At 39.8% G+C, this 17,417-nt stretch overlaps 1 long non-coding RNA gene across 1 annotated transcript in view; it reads left to right on the top strand.

Moving 5' to 3' along the window:
* Positions 1-15,928, top strand: part of LOC123480280 (uncharacterized) — a 51,012-nt gene extending 35,084 nt beyond the window's left edge. Inside the window, exons 2-3 of the long non-coding RNA XR_006656201.2 lie at positions 14,661-14,839; positions 15,534-15,928. This is a non-coding gene — a long non-coding RNA (uncharacterized lncRNA). The remainder of the gene's footprint in view (positions 1-14,660; positions 14,840-15,533) is intronic.
* Positions 15,929-17,417: the final 1,489 nt, after the last annotated feature.

The following is a 17,417-nucleotide window of genomic DNA, read 5'->3' on the forward strand; positions in this document are numbered from 1 at the left end:
CCCAATTAAAAAATGAGCAAAGGACTTGAATAGACACTTTTCCAAGGAGGACATACAGAGGGCCCAGAGACACAAGAAAAGATACTCAGCATCACTAGCCATCAGAGAGATGCAAATTAAAACCACAATGAGATACCACTTCATACCCGTGAGAATGGCCATCATAAACAAATCAACAAACAAATGTTGCAGAGGATGTGGAGAAAAGGGAACACCAGTGCACTGTTGGTGGGAATGCAGACTGGTGCAGCCAATGTGGAAAACAGTATGGAATTTCCTCAGAAAACTAAAAATGCAACTGCCTTTTGACCCAGCATTTCCACTGCTGGGATTATATCTTAAGAACCCTGAAACACCAATCCAAAAGAACCTATGCACCCCAATGTTCACAGCAACACAATTTACAATAGCCAAGTACTGGAAGCAACCTAAGTGCCCATCAGTAAATGAGTGGATCAAAAAACTGTGGTACATTTACACAATGGAATTCTACGCAGCAGAGAGAAAGAAGGAGCTCCTACCCTTTGCAACAGCATGGATGGAACTAGAGAGCATTATGCTAAGTGAAATAAACCAGGTGGTGAGGGACAAATGCCAAATGATCTCACCTTTAACTGGAACTTAATCAACAAAACAAACAAGCAAGCAAAACAAACCAGAGACATTGAAATTAAGAACAATCTGACAGTAACTAGAGGGGAGGTGGAAGGGGATAATGGGGGAGAGGGAGGAAGGGTTTTCAGGAACAACTATAAAGGTCACATGGACAAAACTAAGGAGGGGGTGGAAGCAAGGGAGGGAGGTGGGTTTGGCTGGGGTTGGTGGGGAGTAGGGTAAATGCAGACAACTGTAATTGAACAACAATAAAATAATTTAAAAAGAAATAAAAGAAATAAAAGAATTTATCAGAATCCCTGTTTTTAGTAGTACTATAAACAGAAAGTGTATCTGCATGTGAAGTCATGTTTTATACATCCTAGTTATCAAAAATAAAAAGTGAATTTCAATTAGTGCTGCTAGAAGAATGACTGAGTTATCTTTGTATTTGTTCTGTAGAAAATGTTACAAAATCCATGTCAGATAAAGAGGCAATCAAATAGTATAGACTCAGAAAGTGTGGTAAGAAATATTAAATACATGTATAGGGCAATTAATAATGTTATACAATATTTTTAGGCCTTGGCTGGGTAGGTCATTTGGTTAGATTGTTGTCCCTATATGCCAAGGTTGTGGGTTCAATCCCTGGTCAGGGCACATACAAGAATCAACAAACGAGCTCGGGCTGGTGTGACCCAGTGGACTGAGCACCAGCCTGTGAACCAAAGTGTCTCTGGTTTGATTCACAGTCAGGGGCGCATGAAAGGCAACCACACATTGATGTTTCTCTCCCTCTCTTTCTCCCTCCCTTCCCCTCTCTCTAAAATAAATAAATAAAATCTTTTTTAAAAAAGAATCAGCCAATGAAGATATGAATAAGTGGAACAACTAATCAATGTTTCTCTCTTCCTCTAAAGTCAGTAAAAATGTTATATTTTTAAATTTTTGTGTGCTTTTTAAGTTTTAAATTTATAGTGCTTCCTTATCTCTGATTTTGTATTCATGGGTTTTTATTACATTCTTAAAACGGGGCCTAAGAATTGTTTAAGTTTCAATTCTCATTAAACCTGGGTCTTCTCCTGGCAAAAACAAAACGTAACTTATTATCTCAATGCAAAACTAATAATTCCCATTAACTGAATGCTTGCTATGAATCTGACAATATTCTAGACACTCTATATAATTCTCTTATTTCATCCTGAAAATAAACCTATGGACTGATACAGTTCTCATTACAGTGAGTCATAGAAAAGTAATGTGTTCAAGGCCACACAGTTCAAAGTAGTTGTGTCTCATTCTGCAGCCTGCGCTCTGCCCAGCAGGCCTCGCTTCTATAATCCTCTGTGTTGCAGAGTTTGGCATTTAACCACATTTTGTTTCTTGTGTTACTTGTCTGCTACTTTATGTCTGTGCTCCTTGACTCCAGCTATAAGTTCCTTGAAGAAAAGAATAGGACCCAAATTTCTTTCATATCACCCTCAACACATGGCAGAGAGCTGAACCTTAGGTAGAATCTCTTTAATACTTGACAACCAAAATTGATTAGAAATCACCTCTGTCTGGAAAATGCCTCAAGAGAAATACAGGAATAAATGAAAAAAAAAGTTCTGCCATAATACAACTTGCTTTCACATAGAATTGGTGGGGGAAATCACGAATTCTCAATTAAAAATGTAAAAAGAGTTAATATGTAATTTGTAGCTACAGGTAGGCTTTGCATTTCTGTTCTGAGCCATCACTGCTGGCTGGTGGGTACATGTGTAAAATGCTAGTTACCATAGCAACCAGCCCGGCAAGCTTTTCCACCTCCATTTGGTTTATGAATCCAAATCAATAAATGTTTATAAAGAACTCTCCAATTGGCCAAAAGAAGTGAAAGCTTAAGCCAGAAAAATCCTTCTGTCCTGTGAGTGTTAGTCATAGATATATTGGCCATATTCTGGGGACAGACCAAAAAAAGGCTATTCATGGAATAAACAATTGGTTACATCATTTTCTTTACAAGAGCACTTAGGAAAAGCTCACTGAGTGAAAATCTATCTCATATGCTTACTGACAATGAGAATACAAAGTGTACACATCCAAGGCAAAAAGACGAAACTGCACAAGTCACAGATTCTGGGTCTAAAAGGAGCATTGATGTAGTTGGACCTAAATGACTACACTGAAGTTCAAATAGAGTAGGCAGAGACATTATCCTGCGTCTGTGGATACGTTTTCTATGACATGCAAGCCGAATTCACACCAGAGTGGGCTTTAGTATGAAGAGTTCCAACAAAGTCAAATCAGGCCACCAACTATTGTAAGGATTCTTTCTATAGCATTTCAAACAGCTTCTCCCAGGATATTTTTAGTGAAAGGGAAAGTCATTTTCCTCTAATCTCCATCTAGTAGCTGTTAAATTTATTTCTTAAGCCAAAATCTCCTCCCACTCCTATCCTTTAAATTCTAGCCATTGGTCTCAGTTTGTTCTTTGGCACAGCAAAGAGCTAATGCTTCCTGCTCCCTCTGGGGGCAGCCCTTCAAACTTCTGAAGGCAGCCATTGAGTCTTTCTTTAGTCTCCCTCTCTCTCTCTCTCTCTCCCTCTCTCTCTCTCTCCCTCTCTCTCTCTCTCTCTCCTAGTTTCTTTCCCCATAATGCTCTTCACTTGTCAGCATTTTTCTCAAAATGATCTTTAGAAATCTCTGGGTGTGGGTTAAGATTTCAAAGAAATTACTTCCTATGCTTTGTGTATCTATGGATGACATGGCTAAGTTTATGTTTGTGTGGTGTGTGTGGTGTGTTTACAGCCACACTGCACCGTTGGCACAGATTAAGCTTCTGGTTGGCTAAAACGCACAGGGCACCCCATCCCAGAATAGGAATGAATTAAATAAATATTTTTCCTAGGGAGAACCAACTACGGCAGGGATTCCCTGGCAGTCCACTAATCTGAAAAGCAAAAAGAAACAGATGGTTTTGGCGGATATTTTAGCTGGCTGACAAAGTGGAGAAGGAGTAATTGTCCCCAAGATGCACTCTGAGGGTCTTAGAGGAGAGTCTCTTGCCCCTAAATATCTCCTTCATTCAAGTGCCAAATTGGCTGGAATTTCGCCGTTTGGAAATGTTAAACATCCGGCTATCCTCCCCCACCCCAAAGGATATATTGGATCACTCGATATGTAGTATGAGTTAGATTACCACATGTTTTTCTTTCCGGAAAGGGGAGAATCAAGAGCAGTAGGAAAGTATGAACTTTCTGAATTTGGAGGGAGGGAAGAGGTATTAAAATAGGGGGAAATAGTTTAGAAAGAAGTAGTGGGATTCTCTAAAGGCTTTGCCGTTTTGTTGGGGTCAGACTATGGTTAATTCTGTGGCCTGGAGAAGGGTTAAATAATCAAATGTACGCCAATGAAAGAAAACAAGAAGGTAGCAGAGGGTAAAGTGCTAGTGTAATAGTATGTGGATCTGAGGCAACAGCGAACAGTGGGAACACTGGAACCTGGAGGGTCGCGCTAAAGGGGTGACCACTGCCCAGCTCCAGGCACATATTGCAAAGGAGGAAATGTAGGCCCTGCTGTTTGTCGGGTCTTTCAGCTTCTCAGGAATCTGGAAGTCTATGTAAAACCTAGCTTGGGAATGCTGAGCAATCTTCTGAGAGGCAAACAAATGATCTCTTGTGGAATTTTAAAAAGATGAACGCAGAAACAAAGAGTAGTGTGGTGGTTACCAGCGGCTGGAGAATGAGGGAGATGGGGAGATATTGGTTAAAGGGTGTGAACTTCCGTTATGAAATTAACAAGTTTGGGGGTCTAATGTACAGCACAGTGACTATAGCTAATTATACTGTATCATATACTTGAATGAGAGTAGATCTTAAATGTTCCCACCACAAAAAATAAATGGTGACTATGTGACAGGAAGGAGGTGGTAGCTAACTCTGTGGTGGCGATCATTTTGCAATTTATAAATGTGTCAAATCAACATGTGTACACCTTAAACTTACACAATGCTGTGTGTCGATTATATCTCAATATAGCTGGAAAAATTAAAAACAAGACAAGCAAATCTCTCTGCTGCCAGGTATGGACGAGGCTACCAGTTTGTGGCCCCTAATATTAGGTCTACATCAAAAGGATTTATAGCTACATTTATTTCAATGAAGCAAGTAGCAGAGACTCCAGAAATACTAACTTAAATATCATAGGAGTTTCTGCTGTACTGCTTCTTAAACCTGAGGGGCTTGAAGGAGTTTACTTGGAGAGCTTCTAGTGTGTTTTCTGGAGTTTGAGGGAAAATAGAAGATGACACCTGAAGATTCCTGTTTGAGAAATCCAAGGGCAAAGAGCCGTGCCCATCTATCTATCTGCCTGCAGGGAGAGAGCAGAGAAAAAGAAGGCTACCTTGGAAGCAAACGGCGCTTTCCTGTGTGCACGTGCGTGTTTTCCAAATGTGTTTGGAAAAGTTATGAAATTATCCATCTGAGACAGAACCTGATTACAGAGCAAGTTTGAGCACGTAGCAGGGAGGGGAAGAAACCCACTTGTGTCTCTAGCCCCTTCTAAAGCAGTTCGATGCACAAATGTGTGTGGTTTCTCATGCCTGAAACTTTGCAAAATCAAAATATCTTGGTGCTTTTCCCAAGATATTCAATTGTATGGATAATGTATTTAAATAGTCCCCTATTGAAGGATTTTCATATTCATTCTAATTTTTTGCTACTACTACTACTGATTCTGCAGGCAATGCCCTAGTTTGCACATGACTTGGCATACATGTGCATGTTGTAGGATAACTGCTACCATGGGGTTGCTGACAACCAGTAGGTGCACTTTTTATATGGAGAGATGTTACCAAATTGCCCTGCAGACAGGCAATGTAAGTTTACATTCCCACCAATAACGTATGCTACTCAAAGTGTTGTCAGTGGGCCAGCAGCATAGGCCTCACCACAGAGCTGGTTAAAAATGCAGGTTCTCAGGCCCCACCCCAGACCTTCTCAATCAGAATCTGCATGTTAATAGCATCCCAGGTGGTCTGTAAGCATGTAAGGTTTGAGAAGTCCAGTAGCCTCTTCATGGATAGCTGTCAATCTAACTGTCTCCATACAGTTTTATTTTGTATTTTCTTTAGTTAAGTGAGATTGAGTACCTTTGTACGTGTTTAAGAGTCATTTTTAAGTCTTTACATATTAAGGAAATTAAGATATTTTTCCATATATTTTTCTGTTTATCAGTTGTCTTCAATTTCTGTTTTTTCCTTTGTGCAAAATTTTTATTTTATATAGTTAAATTTATGTTTTCTGTAGTTTCTGTGTTCTGAGTCACACAAATCTCTTGCCCACTCCACACTTACTTAAATTTGTTTGTTTTCTTTATGTATACTTTATAGTGCTGTGTTTACATTTAAATATATTTTATATCTGGAATTTATTTTGGTCCAAGGAATATGATGTGAATTTATTTTACTTTTTTCCAGGTGGCTACCACCTTGTCCTTATACAATTTATTGAATAATTCATTTTTCCCCATTTATTTGAAACGTCACTTTTAATCAAACACTAAATTCCCCTACTTGAACTCTCTATTAATTACTGACTGCCTCATGCTTCCTTTTTATTAACCAAGATTTCCTACTGAACTAATGAATATAGTCTCCCAGGTTCATGCTCCTGATGATCAAAATGATCAAAATTTACTTGCCTTGTATCCCATTGGTCAGCGTTCCTGCAGGTGATAACTTGTTTGATAAGGAAATACAGGGTAAAGGCTCACAGTGTAAGGGCGCAGAAGAGGATTCCCAGGATGTGCCACTTTAGCACATGAATTATTTTGACCTGAGGGCAATCAAGGCTGTGTGAGTTTGTGAGAAACTTTTACCTCTTCCTGAAAGCATTGCAATTAGTAACCTTGCCCATAATAAGAGTTATTAGCAGAGATAATGTTTTTTAATGACCTATGTATGTATGGTGGGGCAAACTGTTAATTACTTAACTTCTGTTCTTCTAATTGTTCTACAATGACTTTCCTCCCCTCTGAAGCCCCAACAGACCTTACTTCATCCTTTGCTCAGGATGCCACATATCCCTCATTTTTCCTTTTTATCTCAGATCCTCTCGTGTGCGTGGGATCTCTGACTCTATCATGTATGTGGGGGTCCCATTCTGTATGTAATTAAATTTGATCATTTTTTCTCATTAGTCTGCTCATGTCTATTTGATTATTACACCAGCCAAAAGAGCCTTTGAGTAGAGGAAATCTTCTTCCTCTCCCACACCAGGGTTTGGAGGTGTGCTTTTTCTTTTTGTTTTGTTTTTAATAATGCCTTTAAACAGAGAATTAACTGAAGGGGATAAGAAATTCTGGAATAGGACAGATTTTTAAAATGTATTATTTTATACCACAGAAGCAGATGATTGTGTTTTTCCAGTCCTAGTTCTAAATTAGGAAATCAGACTTCAAGTCTCCCCTCCCCGACTTTTTTGAATTTTCAGAGCTATTCTTTAGTTATGTAGCATTCTTTTTATCACTGTCTCATTATCTTTATTGCATTCTCATCTCTGATTCATTCATATTTTTGGAATCAAAACTTTAAAATATTCAAAGATTCTTGACACATTTCTTTTAATATCCCTCTCTTTTAAGAAGTTTGCATGTCAACCCTGATAACAATTAAAAACAAGAAATGGAACTCAAATATATTATTTAAAAATAGGAATATCAATTTTTACTATATTTTTTCATAACATTCTTTTAAAGTAGTTATTTTCTCACTGATTATATAAAGTGAGAACATACTTTCTGGGGTTACCCACAGGGGAAGGAGCCAGAGAGTACTCTTTGGCTTGAGTTCACTTGTTCAAGGATTGTTCTAAAGGTGTTGACTCCCTCCCATCCCAGGCCTGTGTAAGTGGCAGAATAGTTGGGTGGTCCCCCTCAGACATCCCAGGTGGAAAGGTCCAGGCAGTCAGCAAGACAAAGATCACTCTGCTGAGACTAGTGTGTCAGCTACATATGAGGGCACCTGGCTGCCATAGCAATGGGCAAAGCAGAAGGAGATACCGAGAGGGTGTAATCCAGGCATTACAGATGCCCGACACACACCCGCACACCAGGAGAAATATTCCTCAATGAAGCTGAGCTTCTGAACACATTTTATCACCTGCTCCTGGCATTGAAATTTGAGATGGATGTGAATATGATGTTTTCAGGTGGCCACAGTGAGATGGTGAGTGACAGTGGCCCACACTCCTTGTGGACTCCAGCCACATCACTCAGTGGCCTGTAACTGAATTTGCAGAGTCCCACAGGGGGCCCGCCACCCAACCGGTACCTACCACCCAACCAGTACCTACCACCTTGCCCACTCAGGAAGTGTCCCCGGTCATCTGTAACACCACAGAGCACCTCTGCCTACTCACCCTTGCCAGGCCATGGTGCTAATAAGAGAAATCACAGCACATGGAAATAGCTCTAAGGTTCTGTGGTTACCCTCTATCATGAGGGGAGTGGCTAACTCTGTAGCGGGCACTTGCAGAATTCATCAGGGATCATTGAACTGGCGCTAAATAAAGCAACCTCGAGTCCCAGAGCTGGTTCTGCAGGTGTGGGTACTAGTGCAGGCTTTGCAGACAATTGACACCATGTCACAAAACTTTCTCCAGTATATATAGGTACATATATAAACATGTATATGCCAACAGCAGTCACGGTACAAAGACAGAGACAATTGTCTATGAAGATTTTTCTTGGTTTGCCTCTGGAAACCCAAGTTGAAGGAATATCAGATGAAGGAACATAAGGATATATGGTCTTTCAGACAGAGATGAGTTTTACTTCTCAGAGTGGACGAAGAAAAGGACCCAGCCTGACCCTGGTACTCAGAGAAACAATAGATGCAATGAATAGGCCAGTGTGGACATGCAGACCTACTCAGCAACATGGGGTGCAGGGATCTAATCCCGACTTGGCTAGGTGGCTCCCGTTTCATCCCAGACTCTCGTTCCCTCTTTGCTTTGTGTTACCTGACAGTCTCAGCTCTGTCAGCTCTTTTTTTGTTAAAAATTTGTTTAACAAAACTTGGGGTGTTTATTATATATGCAAAACACTAAGAACCTCACAAACATGCAGTCATATAGTTCTCATAAAAATAGTTTGAAGTACATAGTACAATCACCCCCATTGTACAGGTGATAGAGGCACAAGAAGCTACCTTATTTACTCAAGGTCATGCAAGAAGTGAGTGGTAAAGCTGAGACCTAGAGTCTGCCCTTTTTTTGTCTACTATTGGAGGTTGATAAATCTCTGTACTCCCTTCCTGAACGCCAACGGTGTTTATTGTTGTAATGTTTGATTCTAGTTAATCCTGTGGGATTCTCTAATTGTTTTGCATGTTTGCTTTGTTTCCTCAATTAGATTGTGAGAAACTTATAATAATAGTGTGAGTAGAAGCTTTCTGAGTCATTGACATTGTCAGACAGAATCTAAGGAGTATGACCTTTCAAAGAGCCCCTAGGTCATTATTCAGGGTGTATTGACTCCACTCATGATCTTAGGCAGCTTAGGCAGCTTTTTTCACATGAAGAACAGACCATAGGGAGCAAATCACAAGTGGGGAGTTTGTAAGAAGCAAACACACCAATGGCGGGAGGTACAATGGAGAAACCAAGAGGCTGCAAGGGAGAGGCAGAAACTGCAATGTTGCTGTGTCATAAATGTCCACCTTGTTCCCTCAGTGAAAACTTAAATGATATTTTGTTTTAAAAAGTAGCCAAGTATTAGATTTTCTTCCTCATAAAATGGTTCAAATAAAAATAATTACTGTAAGCCCTGGCCGGATAACTCAGTTGGTAAGAGCATCATCCCAATACGCCAAGGTTGTGGGTTTGATCCCAGATCAGGGCATGTCCATGAATCAACCAGAGCATGCATAAGTAAGTGGAATAACAAATCCATGTTTCTCTCTCTCAAATAAAATTTTAAAAAATAACTATTACAACTTTAAAAAATAAACTTAGTTATCTGAACATTTTTTGACAATGCTGGCCAAATATGAGGTGCCACTGTGGTTCCTCTTGTCCCTTTGGTATCAGTTTAGTGCCAAAGCCCCTCATGGGCATTTCCTTCATTAAAAAAATAATATCCGATGACTATACTGCTGAAAGGTTAATATAAACTAGGTTCAATTCATTATTATATAATCATTAGATGAGTGTTATTTTTCACGTTCAGTAACATAACATAATGATATTATCGTTCAATATTATTTTATTCAATGTTTTCCTTCCGATTTTAAAAGAAATTAAGATTGAGACCTGTGTGTGAGCCCTAGGCCCTGGGCCTACTGTGTCCCCGCCTCACCCCGGGGAGATGGCCGATTGTTAGAGTATCCATATTCCTCTGAGGACTTAGCATATATCATAACTTTTGAAAATAATTAAAAGCAAATGTGACTGGTAAGAGTTTCCTACATGTAGAAATTAATTTTAAAAAGCAAAAGACAAATTTCCTACATTTTCTTTCTTCCCCTTTTTTTCCTTTCATTCCCTTACCCTTCTTTCCATTTTTAATCTTTTTACTTTATTGTTAATCCGTTACAGTTGTCCCAATTTTTCCCCTTTTGCCCTCCTCCACCCAGCCCATCCCCAACTCCCACAGTCAATCCCCGCACCATTGTCCATGTCCATGGGTCATTCATTATGTTCTTTGACCCGTCCCTTCCCCTGCTTTCCACCATTACCTTGCTCCTCCCTCTCCTCTGCCCAATGTCAGTCTGTTCTATGTTTCCCTGTTTCTGGTTCTATTTTGCTTGTTATTTTATTTTGTTCATTAGATTCCTCTTATAAGTGAGATCATGTGGTATTTGTTATTCACTGACTGGCTTATTTCATTTAGCCTAATATTCTCCAGTTCCATCCATGCTATTGCAAAAATTAGGAGTCCCTTCTTTCTTCTGCTGGGTAGTATTCCATTGTGTAAATATACCACAGTTTTTTGATCCACTTACTTATTGCTGGGCACTTGGGCTATTTCTAAGTTTTGTCAATTTTGTTTATCTTTTCAAGGAACTAGCTCCTGGATTCGTTGATCCTTTGAATTGTTTTTTTAGTCTGTATGTCATTTAATTCTGCTCTGATCTGGATTATTTCCTTCTTTCTACTCATTCTAGGCTTTGTTTGTTGTTGTTCTTTTAGTTCTTTTAGATGTAGGTTTAGGTTGTTTATTTGAGATTTTTCTATTTTCTTTAGATAGGCTATATTATGACGAACTTCCCTCTCAGGACTGCCTTTGCTGTGTCCCATAAGTTTTGTGTTGTACTGTGTTCATTTTTCTTTGTTTCCGGATAATTTCTTTATTTATTCCTTGATCTCATTGTTGTCCCATTTGTTATTTAATAGCATGTTATTCAGTTCTCACAAATTTGAATGTTTTCAAGTTTTTTCCTTGAGGTTGGTTCCTAGTTTCAAATCATTGTGATTCAAGAAGATGCTTGATTTAATTTCAATTTTCTTGAATTTGTTGAGGTTTATTTTGTGTCCTACCATGTGGTCGCTCTTTGAAAATGTTTCATGTGCATTTGAGAAGAATGTATATTTTGCTTCTTTGGGGTGAAATGCTATGTAAATATCAATTAAGTCCATTTGATCTAGGGTGTCATTCAATGCCATAATATCCTTGTTGATTTTTTGTTTGGATGATTTATCCATTGTTGACAGTGTGGTGTTAAAATCCCCTACAATGACTGTATTGCTGTCAATCTTCCTAAAGGCTCCCAAGATTTCCCTTATGTATTTAAGTGCTCCTTTGTTGGGTGTATGTATGTTTACAAGGGTTATATCCTCTTGTTGGACAACTTCCTTAAGTATTAGGTAGTGACCTTACTTTGTCTCTCATTATGGACTTTGTTTTGAAGTCTATTTTGTCTAATATAAGTATTGCTGCCTCAGCTTTTTTTCAAGTCCAATTGCTTGAAATACATTTTTTTCTACCTCTTCACTTTCAGCCTGTGTAGATCTTTTGTTCTGAGGTGGGTCGTGTAGACAGGATACATGTGGCTGGTATTTTCTTATCCATTCAGCTATCCTATGTCTTTTGATTGGAGCATTTAATCCATTTATATTTAAGGTTATCATTGATAGGGCTTATTCATTGACATTTTTTCCCTTTGTGCCTGTGTTACTCTCTCTCTTTCTCTCTTTTTTTTTTTCCTTCATCTTCTTAAAGCAGTTCCTTTAGCATCTTTTGCAATGCTGGCTTGTACTCTTTTAGGGGGTTTTTTTTTGGGGGGGGGTTGGTCTGGGAAGTTTCTTATTTTGCTTTCCATTTTACATGAGAGCCTTTTTGGGTTCAAGAGTAGTCAAGGTTATAGGTCTTTATTTTTCATTTCTTGGCATATTTCATGCCATTCCCTTCTGGCTTGTCATGCTTCTGTTGAGAAATCAGCTGGTAGCCTTATTGGAGTTCCTTTGTAGGTTGCTAGCTGTTCTCCCTTGCTTTTTTAAGATTCTCTTTTTGTCTCTAAAATTTGTCATTTTAATTATGATATGTCTCAGAGTGGGCCTCTTTGGGTTCATCTTGACTGGGACCCTCTGTGCTTCCTGAACTTGCATGATTTTTTCCTTCACCAAGTTAAGGAAGTTTTCTGTCATTAGTTTTTCAAACAGGCTTTCTATCCCTTGCTCCTTTTCTTCTCCTTCTGGGATCCCTATGATGAGAATATTGTTACATTCCATGTTGTCCTGCAGATCCCATAAGCTGTCTTTGTTCTTTTTGAGTCTCTTTTCATTTTGTTGATCTGACTGGATTTTTTTTTCTACCTTGTTTTCCAGCTCTCTGATTTGATGTTCTGCTTCATCTAGCTTGCTTTTAATTCCTTCTAGTGTATTCTTGATTTCAGATATTGTATTCTTCATTTCCTCCTGGTTTTTATTCATAGTTTCTATGTCCTTTTTCATGCTGATTAAGTTCCCACTAAGTTCCTTATAGGTCTCATTGAGTTCCTTTAGCATCTTTATAACTACTGCTTTGAATTCTGTGTCTGATAAATTGCTTACCTCAGTTTCATTTAGCACTCTTTCTGGGCATCCCTCCTTTCCTTTCTATTGGGGGTTGTTTCTTTGTCTCCCCATTTTAGGCAACTCATTTCATTTGTTTCTGCATATTAGATTGATTTGCCTTGACTTCCTGTCTTCGTGGGGTGGCCTTCTGTCCTGTGCGACTCAGTGGTTCAATCTCCTTGGACTCGTGAGCTGGATACTCTACAGATGCCCTTTATGCAGTCTAGGTGGTCTATTTTGTTGTAATTGGGTTTTGGTTGGTGTTGGCTCATTCATTGGTGGGTTTTCCCCTCCACTGGCTGACTGAGAGTCACAACTCCCACGACATCTTGTATGCTGTTGTACAGGAGTTGCCAGAACAAAACAAAACAACCCAGCAAAGAAAATCACACCAGCAAAAATACCCCCCAAGCACTACCATGATGTCAACAACAAATGAGCTACATTTAATAAAGTAGGAAAGATAGTAAGAATATTATAGGAAAGGAAAAAAGAATATGAGGTGACTAATGGAAAGAAAAATGATTTTGAGAGGATAAGGGGAGGAGAAATAATAAGAGTAAGGATTAGAAACAAGGCAAAGGAAAGGAGAAAATAAGTTTACAATGTAAATAATGTAAGAGAGGAATAGGGAAAACTGGACTAAGGAAAGGAAAGAGTACAATATGAGGTTTAGAGAAAAAAATACTGAAAAAATAGGAAGCAAATTAGGGAAAACAACCACTGCAGCAATATCCATGACAAAGGAGCAAAGATTAATAAAGGTAGAAAGAAAATAATAATATAAGAAAAAAAAGAAAAAAGATTGTGAGATGTCTAAAGGAAAGAAAAATGATTTTGAGAGAACAGAGGAAGGAAAAATAATAAGTATAAGGGTTAGTAACCAGGCTAAGAAAGAGAGAAAATAAAATATAAAACAAAAGTAAGACAGGGCAGGAGGAAGGCAAAATGGAGTAGGACAGGGGAACAGTAAAATACGAGATTTAAAATAAGAAGTAGTGAACAAGTAAGGATTCAATTGAGGAAATGCAATGACCCTAATATCAATGATAATCAACCAAATATTAATAAAGGTTGAACAACAATAAGGATATTATAAGAAAGTGAAAAAGAATGTGATATGACTAATGGAGAGAAAGATGACTAATTGAGAGGATAGAGGGAGGAAAAATAGTAAAAGTAAGGAATAAAAACAAGGCATAGAAAAAGAAAAAGTAAAACTTAAAACAAAAATAAGAAAGAGAAGGATGAAGGCCATATGGAGTAAGAGAAAGGAAGAGTAAAATACGAGATTGGAATTAAAACTAAAATTAAAAAAAATAATAAAGTAATTGTGAAAATACAATATATAAAAATAAAATTAAAATAATGAAATAATAGGAACAAAACTGAAAACCAAGAAACAATGTTAAAAATCTCTTCAGGAAGAAAAATAGCACAAATAATGAAAAACAATGAGGCGGAATTCATCTCAGCAGAATCTGGTGTTTGCTGGCCTACAGTCTTCACTTTCAGGATCCATCCCTGTTGTCAGCTGGTGTCCCAGTCTAGCTTTAGGCAGCCTGTTCAAGGCTACAAGTGAGAAAGTCTGTGACTTTCTCCTTCAGGCTTGGCTGGTCCCCTCTGCTATGCACTGCTGGCTTTTTATCAGCGCAAGGCCCAGGGGTGGTTCATCTAAAGTCAGATAGCACCACATGTACCACCTCCATCTGCCTCCAGCGGGGTCCTCTGGTGCCATCAGGAGGGTGAGATCCCATGAGGCTCTGTTCAGTCTTCAGGGAAGATGGTGGATGTGTTCCCCTGCCCCTGCACCACACATCTTGGTCTGTCCCAGATGTATATAATGTATAGTTCCTGATGAATTAGCTGTCTGTTTCATGTGAGCAGCCAAGCTATGTAAAAGGATCAGCTCTTTCCTGCTTGGTGCTGATGGCAGCTCTGTGTGAGAGCAGAGACTGGGCAGGGCTCTGAATACATCTTGCTATGCCAATTTCCAATCTCTCTGCTCTACTGTTTTCTGTGAAATAGGGATCAAAGAGGAACCAACACAGCATGTGATAGAAGTTAATAAAAGGCTCCTTTGGAGATTCTCTTTTCTTCCCTCTGTGGATATGCACCCAGCAAGGTGTTCTGGAGCCTGGCCTTACTGTTTTGAGGAGTTTGCAAGCCTGCAGATGGGGGTTGGGCATGCCTTCCACTTCCCACAGGTTTGTACTCTGTGATTGAATGGCCCTTCCTGGCTTCAATGAATCTTAGGTCCTCAGCTCCTGCCCATCCAGTTCCCAGCTCATTACTCTCACAGGAGACTCAGACCTAAACCCTCCATTCTGTGTTTTGCATGTAGCCACCCACTCACCAGCCCCACTGGGTGGGGCCCCACAATCCCTTTGCCATGCAGTCTTCTACTCTTCCTGGCAAGCTGGGTTCAGTGGGCACAAACCACACTTTAAATCTGGCCTCTTTGCTGGCAGGACACCTGCGTGTGTGTGTGGCGGGGGGGAGGGGGTTCCTGCTCAGCCATGCTTCCACTCCCATCTTTTAAAAAAGTCCCTATGTGGCACCCACACTGCATCTTCCAGCCACTGCCCACCTCTCTGCACACTCCACTTCCCCAAAAGGCAAAAAGTCTTTCTTATTCAGGTCTGGCCTCAGCCTACCGGTGCCTCCAACAGTCTTAAGAGCTAGAATTTCTCTCCTGGGCTCTCCCAGTTGGTGCTGCAGTTATGGACATGCTGCTTGCTGTGTGTGTGTGCAGCCTGAGTCTCCCAGACTTTCCATGTCCTCCCAAGTCTTTCCAGATTAGGGTTGGGGGTTCCCTGTGCAGGTCTGGGTTCCCAACTCTAGGAGGGGCAGGAGCTACTAAGCTATGTTTTCTCTCCTCTTCTCTCTCCTCCACTGCAGGTACCTCATGCACAGTACCTCCCCTTCAATTTATGAAGTCTCTTACTGGCCCATGCCAGACCTCCTCTGTGCTCCTTGATTTCAAAAATTCATATCAACTAAGATAACATTGACTGTTCAGCTCACTTGTTGGAAGATCAGCTGAAAATCCATCCTGGAGGCATGAGCAAGTGGGCTCAGTTTCCACCTACCTTTCTTCTTTCCATTTTTAAAATTAAACTTTTTTTTAGATCATTGTAGATTCAGATGCAGTTGTGAGAAATGACACAGAAAGATTCTCTAGACACTTTGCTCAGTTTCACCCAATCTTCTGTTCTTTTAAGTCATGCCATCTTCCTGCTGGTGACACAGTGCATCATAATTTGTATCAAAATGCAAAGAGCAATCTTCTTCTAGGCAGCTAGTACAAATCTTTACTTGTATTAATAGTTTGTCATTTAACACTACAGACATTAGTTCCTAAAAGTTTTTATTAATTAATTTATTATTATTATTATTTAATCCTCACCTGAGGGCATGCTTATTGACTTTAGAGAAAGGGGAAGGGAAAGGGAGAGGGAAGGAAACATTGATGTGAGAGAGAAACACCAATCAGTTGCTTCTCATACGTGTGCCCTAACTGGGACTGAACCCCCAACCTAAGCATGTGCCCTCACTGGGAATCCAACCCAAGACCCTTAAGTCTATGGGATGGTGCTCTAACCAAATGAGATCCACACTGGCCAGGAAAGTTCCTAAATGTTTTTAAAAGGTTCCAAAATGTTGTAGATTGTAAATATAAATTCAATGCTACATATTGTCACTATTATTTTTCTTATTTTTAAACACTTTAGTACTTTCCTCCAAATATTTAGAATAAAATGTCAACATTTATTGCTTTTGAATGATCCTAACTTCAAACAGATGACATTGTATAAGTTGGGTTGCTTTGGCCCTGACCTTAAAGGAGAAGAAAAAGCACAGGGTTTCCCTTGGGGGAGGAAGTAGGAAGTGAAGATAGTTATAGATGTAGAGTAGGTTTTCTCAACCTCTGCCATGTTAACACTTTGCCTGGATAATGCTTTTTTGGGCAGAGAGGGGTGTTGGGCTGTTCTGTGCATGGTAGGATGTTTAGTAACATCCCTGGCTTCTACCCACGTAACCAGTAGTACCCAGGCCCCCCTCACCCTTTCAGTTGTGACAACCAAAAATGTCTCCAGACATGGCCAAATGTCCCCTGGGAGACAACTCAGCTCCTGATTGAGAACCCTTGGCTCAGAGGATTCAAAGGTTACAGTAGGGTTATGGGAATAAGATGATAAAGGCTATCAAAAGGTTTGCAGGGACTTTTGCATTCTCTTTTCTTGGAAAATTGTCTAAGTCCTTATTTCTGCACCGACTTCCCTCCATCCCAGAGAAACAGGCCATAGAGTGCGGCACCAGAACCGGACTGCTTGGGCTCCGTTTCAGCTTTGCCAGTTGCTAACTCTGCAGCTTCAGACAACTTAGGACCCCTAAACCTTGGTTCCCTCCACTGAAAATGGGGATATAATGGAAGCTGCCTCACATAAGAGAATCCATGCGTAGTGTATATCACAATGCCTGGCATGCTGCAAATACTCAGTAAGTGTTAGGTGCACATACACATGCGTGCACGCACATACTCCCCTCATGCACACCCAAGAGCAGCTCAGGCTTTCTGGCAGAAAATACTGTGACACCTATTTTTTAGGGGATTAAAGGAGATCCACCCCACCCTACTGTGAAGCAGTCAAGGCCACAATAATAAAAAGACTAGGGAAATTAACTACCTTTTACAGAAAGAGGGGAGGCAGCATTCAATAACTAAGCATAAGTAAATTTCTCTGTTCTCATGGGCCAAGTTAAAGAATTTACTATACACCA

The sequence above is a fragment of the Desmodus rotundus genome, chromosome 3 (genome assembly GCF_022682495.2).
Source record: "Desmodus rotundus isolate HL8 chromosome 3, HLdesRot8A.1, whole genome shotgun sequence".
Taxonomy (NCBI): Eukaryota; Metazoa; Chordata; class Mammalia; order Chiroptera; family Phyllostomidae; genus Desmodus; species Desmodus rotundus.